Raw genomic sequence first — 6029 nt, forward strand, 5'->3', positions numbered from 1 at the left:
AAATTGGTCCACTTTATTCTTGCAATCTCATTTTTACAAATTAACCTACCTGAATTTAAGTCTGCTCCTCTGATATTTTACAACTCCTAGTATTTTCATTTTCCATGTGATATCTCATCGTAGGTACTCCTAGAGTGGTACAGCCTTCTAAACTTCTGATTTTATCTTTAAAAACTCTAAAATTGCTCCATCTTTATTAATGAAACCACTCTTGTTGATTACTCCTTTTCACCTTAAATGCCACAGGAATCCAAAGAGCAGAAAAAAATGGATTGAGAATCAAAATGTTGCAAATCACTGTAAGTTGCCCAAACAAGAATAGCAATAAAGGAAAAATTATTCTACTAAAACTATTTTTGAGAATATATTTCATGTCTCAAAGTAAACCAGCATTAGGTGGATGTGTTTCTGGAAATTTGCAACAAGGTTTTCTGCAAATTTAAATTGTAGTAAAATACAACATAGGAAGTGCTATGCTGTCTGAATGTTTGTGCCCCTTCAAAATTCATCTGTTACAGGATGGCCTGTGGCTCACTTGGGAGAGTGTGGTGCTGATAACAATCAGGCCATGGGTTCGGATCCCTGTATAGGGATGGCTGGTTAGCTCACTTGGGAGAGCGTGGTGCTGACAACACCAAGACAAGGGTTAAGATCCCCTTACCGGTCATCTTTAAAAAAAAAAACAAAAAAACAAAAACAAAATTAATATGTTACAACCTAATCACCAAGGTGATGGTATTAAAAGGTAGAGCTTTTGGAAGATGATTAGGTCATGAGGGTGCAGCCTTCATGAATGAGATCAGTACCCTCACGAAAGTGGTCCAAAGGAGCTCCTTTACCCCTTCCACTGTGTGAGGACACATAGAAGCCAGCATCTGTGAGGAACTGGTCCTCACCAGACACCAAATCTGCTGGCACCTTGATACTGTACTTCTTAATTCCAAAACTGTGAGGAATAAATTTCTGTTGTTTGTAAATTACCCAGTCTAAGGTATTTTGTTATTGCAGTCCAAGTGGACTGAGACAATAGGTACCCCCTCATAATTATTGTGGATTGAATTGTGTCCGCCCAAAACCTAATCCCCGCTGTGACAGTGTTAAAGGGTGGGAAGTCCTACCGTGGAGGTGATTAGACTGCAAGGAGCATGCCATAGTGAATGGATCCATCCATTCGATGGTTTAACAGTGGTTGTGGGCGTGGTTGTGAGGGCTTTAAAAGGAGAGCACATGAGGTTTCTTTGTCTCTCTGCTCTGCCATTCTGTCATGTGAGACCTCCTAAATCACTGTCCCCACCAACGACTTCACCAGATGTGCTCCCAGGACTTTGGACTTCCCAGCCTCTGAAATTGTAAGCAATAAATATTGTTTCTTTAATTACCCAGTTCCAGGTATTTTGTTATAAGCAACAGAAACTAATAACAACAATGATTATTTTTGTTCAATCTCTGCTCCCCACCATCCCACACCTATTAGAAGACGTATAGTGATGGACGCAAGAGATTCAGGCAAAGGCAGAATAAAAGGAGAAAAACTAGAAATAGTTTTCTCACAGTATAGTAAAATTGCTGCAGGACTAGACACTTGGAAGAGGTAGATATTACTCTCCTTGTTTATATGAGAGGTCTTCAAAAAGTTCATGGAAAGATTTGTATTAATTTTTAATTATTCCATGAAGTTTTTGAAGTACCCTTGTATTTAGTTCATAATATCAAAATAAATATACATTTAGATCTAAATTAGCAAATATTGCTATTTTGTGGTGATTGTGTGTGTATATATATATACTTACATATATATATACACACACACACGCATACATTTTTTTCTTCAACATTATGACCTTATCATATGGAAGTCAAAACTCTGATGGCATTTTGATTAATCTTTATCACTTGTTATTTTATTAGGAGCTAGTTTCTTCCTTACCCTTTCAAATTTTTTCATTTTCAATTTCTACTGCAAAGTTTCCATGGAGGGGCTGCATCAAAATCCAATTCAACAAACATCTCCAAAAAATGAATACTAAATAGATCATTGCAATGAGCATGTAGGGATGGTAACAGAAATCAAATGGAAGTCTGACTAAAAGGAAGAATTCAATTTAAAAAGAAGAAAAGGAAGAAATTTGAAGAGCAAAAACTGAAGAGGAGATACATTGGGTGTTTTCCTTTTCTCTTTTGCTGGTTGAGAGCATATTTCCCAGTATTATCACACCTACCAAAAAATATAAAGTCATTATATCTTCTCAACAGGAATCTAGATTAGATATTCCATGAGATTCAATTTCTAAACAAGTGAGGACATAAAGGGCAGTAATGAATATTAAAAGAATAAGGAAAGCGGATGAAATCAGAAAAAAGAGAAATAATATGTGTAGAAAGAGGCGAAAGAAAGCTTTCTCAGGAAGAAGAGAATATATTTTATTCAATGTTTTGGAAGTTATTTCCAAAATGCTTTAAAATAAAATTGCACCCAGCTCTTTGGTTTTCCCTCCAGAGGTCCTGATTGGAGAGATCTGAACATCTTCAGTAGCCTTGTTCTGTTTCTGAGGTGAGTTCAAAGTGTTTACAGATTTCTGTGTATGGTTATAACATTTTACCAGATTCCAATCACTATGTACTTAGTCAAAGAGGAAAGTTGAAACACCATTAGACTCAATGTCAGAGCATGGGGATTTTTTCAGTCACAAGTGAGTGGTGGAAAGGGCAGTGGATTCACTGGAAGGAGACTAAGGTTTCGGCTATAGCTTTGCCACTAAATAGATAAATTAGTTTGAGAAAGTTAGTTAATTTCTCTAAGGCTCAATTCTCTGCTTTTAAAATGAGTGGGGTTGAAATGGATAATTTGTAAGGTTTCTTTTCAGTTCTTATTTATCAGATAATCTTTTCAAGTTCTCTCAGTAGAACCATACCAATTTGCTAGTCTGTAAAGTAACATTAAGAACCTGTCGAAACAGGTTAGTGGAAAAAGAAAATAGAAGCAAAACAAATAGAACAAAGTTTTTTAGAAGCTGAAACTTTTATATAAAATCAACATATACTGAAATAATCAAGCTTTTTAAATCTGCTTTTTAAACTTCTCAGTAATTGTTTTTTCTTTAGTTTGTTTTCTTTTTTTGGCCTTAATAATCTCAAGTCTAGAGGTACAACATTTTCTGAACCCTAAATTCCAGCTTCCCATAGTGGAGAGTTAAGTCACAGCCAATCTTCACCCTACTCCTAGTTCACTTAATGAAAAGGAAGAAAGCCAATAATATATCTTCACTTTGGTAGCCCAATCTATATTAAAGATAAGAATGTGTATCTACAAAGGCAGTGGTGGCATGGAATGAATATTGTAAACTAACTCAGTTTACATACCCTAGAACTTATCAGTGACACCATCATACAGTTATTCAGAATTATAGAATTATGATTCATGTAAATTCTTTGAATATTACATGTCGTAAAGGAAGCTTAAGTCAGCCTGACAACATTATCTTGATGGGTTACCACAGACTGATGTGTGGTCCAGATTGCAGACCAATAACTTTTTCACAATGGGCTTCTGAAGAATTATTTGGGCTAAACTTTGATTGGTCCACAGCGCTTGTGGTACTCAGTATGGTAGCTACTAGCCACATTAAACACTTCAAATGTGGTGAGTCCAAATTGAGATGTGCTATAAGTGTAAAATACATACCCCAGTTTGAAGACAATACCAAAAAAATGCAAAATATACCATAAATAATTTTCATCTTGATTAAATGTGGAAATAATACATAGTATATATTGGGTTATGTAAAGCGTATTATGATTAATTTTATCTGTTTCTTTTTACTCTTTTTGTGGCTTCTAGAAAATTTAAAATTAAATAAGTGGCTCACATTTCCGACTCAAATTATATTTCAATTGGAACAATGCTAGTGTAGACTGTAAGCTCCTTGAATACAAGGGCCATTCCTGTCTTGTTTTGCACGAAGTCCTAAGCACCTAATAGGAATGATCAATAAATTTGTTGAATACATTATTAGTGAATGACAAGCAGAGCATAATAATCAGTGTCCCCTCTCATCTGAACATTGCTGCAGACACCCTGAAAAACCTCTCTTATTCCTCTACATTTTTATTCCAAACTGACCATTTTCCTTTTGTATTGTTTTACATCAATCAGATTTAGATTAATACTTCATTGTTTTCCACTTTCAGATATACGCTTCCTTACTCTAAGCTCTAGTCCCTTGAATCACTTGAAGTCTTCTTAATCTCCTCAATTAATTGCATTTTCTTCCTTAGGGTGATATGCTGGCTAGTCTCTCCTCAACTCAGCATCGTCCTTAGCCTCATCAAATGCGGAAACTACATTTCCCAGAATCCCCTTCCCTGTATGGTTCCAGATCGGAATCTGTTCATTAGTGTCACTCATTCAAGATTTAGAAGGCAAGGGCTGGCTGGTTAATGCGGCTGGTTAGAGCATGGTGTCTGAGGTCAAGGGACTGGATCCCCTTACCGACCCTACTGCCAAAAAAATAAAATACAAGGAAAAAGATTTAGAAGGCAGAAGAGGAGGAGACCATTGTCTCCACAGTCAGTTACAAAAAGATGTATGGGCAGATGGTGGTTCAAAGCTGCCTCCAGATGCATTTCTTGAGGAGCTTGCATTTGTTTTGCTGACTGAGATGGCTGGTGCAGGGGTGGATACACTCTGAAGCAACTGAAGTGTAAACTTCCCGTCTTGCATGGATCCTTTCTAAGATTCTGAGAGTAGCCCTAGCAATTTTGTATTCATAATTTTATTTATTTTTTTTCTTAAAGAGAACTCTCTAAACGTGTTAGCTTTAAGCATCACAAAACCTGGTTGTAGCCCTGAATGGCAGAGAACTTCCCGGAGATCTCGTGACTCCAGCGGCTTCATGAGAACTCCTGAAAAGCACTGGCTTTGGGGTTGGAGTCTGAGATCTTCAGTGGAGCCTCTCTAACTCTCCCTCTGCACACTCCACCCCAGTCCTTCCCACACTTGTGGAAGCTTTAACTTACTTTATACTAGAAACAGAGTAGCTTTTGTTTTCATGACCAAACCAGTTATTATTTTAAAATGATTGCTATCAGCAATTACATTTTTTTGTTCCACTTGATCTCAAATTTAAGAAATAAAATCTTCTTACAATAGAAATGATAATGAAAAAAATATTTAACATCACATCAAAAAACCTTAGCGCAAGTTCTATCTTGATCAACATTGGGTACTCATAACGTAGCACTTTGTCTGGCACATAGTGTTTGCTTAGTAAATATGTGAGTGAGTGCAAGAATTAATGAGTGAGTGAAGGAATGGATCAATTTATGTGCATCTGTATCCAAGCTGCTTCCTTGTTACAATTAGGAAAACAACATAGATCATGTTTGTTCCAATTAATTCTCTCTAGATTTATTTAGCATAGTTCCAAGAACTCCCAGCTGCTCACTGGTTTTTTTTTGGATGAAAATGATGTGTAGTTTTGGGAGCCATTCCACCACAAATTCTAGGAAATCCCAAAGTGCACCTGTAATTATTTTAGGGTTTTCCAGAGGATGGAGAATACACCTGTTAGTTATGAATTATTTGCCAAGGGTAGATATATTTTTAATAAAAGGCTTGACTATTGGATCACTTTGAAAAATTCAACTCCTCTCATTTTTTTCTTGCAATCCAATTCTGAATGGTAAACAACAATTAAATTGTTCTCTTGGATAAGAAAGTCAATGACCAGTCCTCACCGGAATAAATTATGCTTATAATTTAATTAAGACCATAATCTTTAAAATTAAGAAATAATTTAATTATGCTTAGAATTTAGACTAGCGTTTTTTAAGCATCTACATTTAAATAACATTACCATATGCTCCAAATTGAAATCAAACTAAAATACGAATCTAACATTTAAGAGTTTGTGATTTTTAAAATGTAGATGAATTACATGGTATATGAGTCAGTTTTCTGTCCCTCCTAACAGAATACCCGAAACCGGGTAATGTATAGCAAATAGAATTTATTTCTTACAGTTTTGGAG

The sequence above is a fragment of the Cynocephalus volans genome, chromosome 12, assembly GCF_027409185.1.
Source record: "Cynocephalus volans isolate mCynVol1 chromosome 12, mCynVol1.pri, whole genome shotgun sequence".
In the NCBI taxonomy this organism is placed as follows: domain Eukaryota; kingdom Metazoa; phylum Chordata; class Mammalia; order Dermoptera; family Cynocephalidae; genus Cynocephalus; species Cynocephalus volans.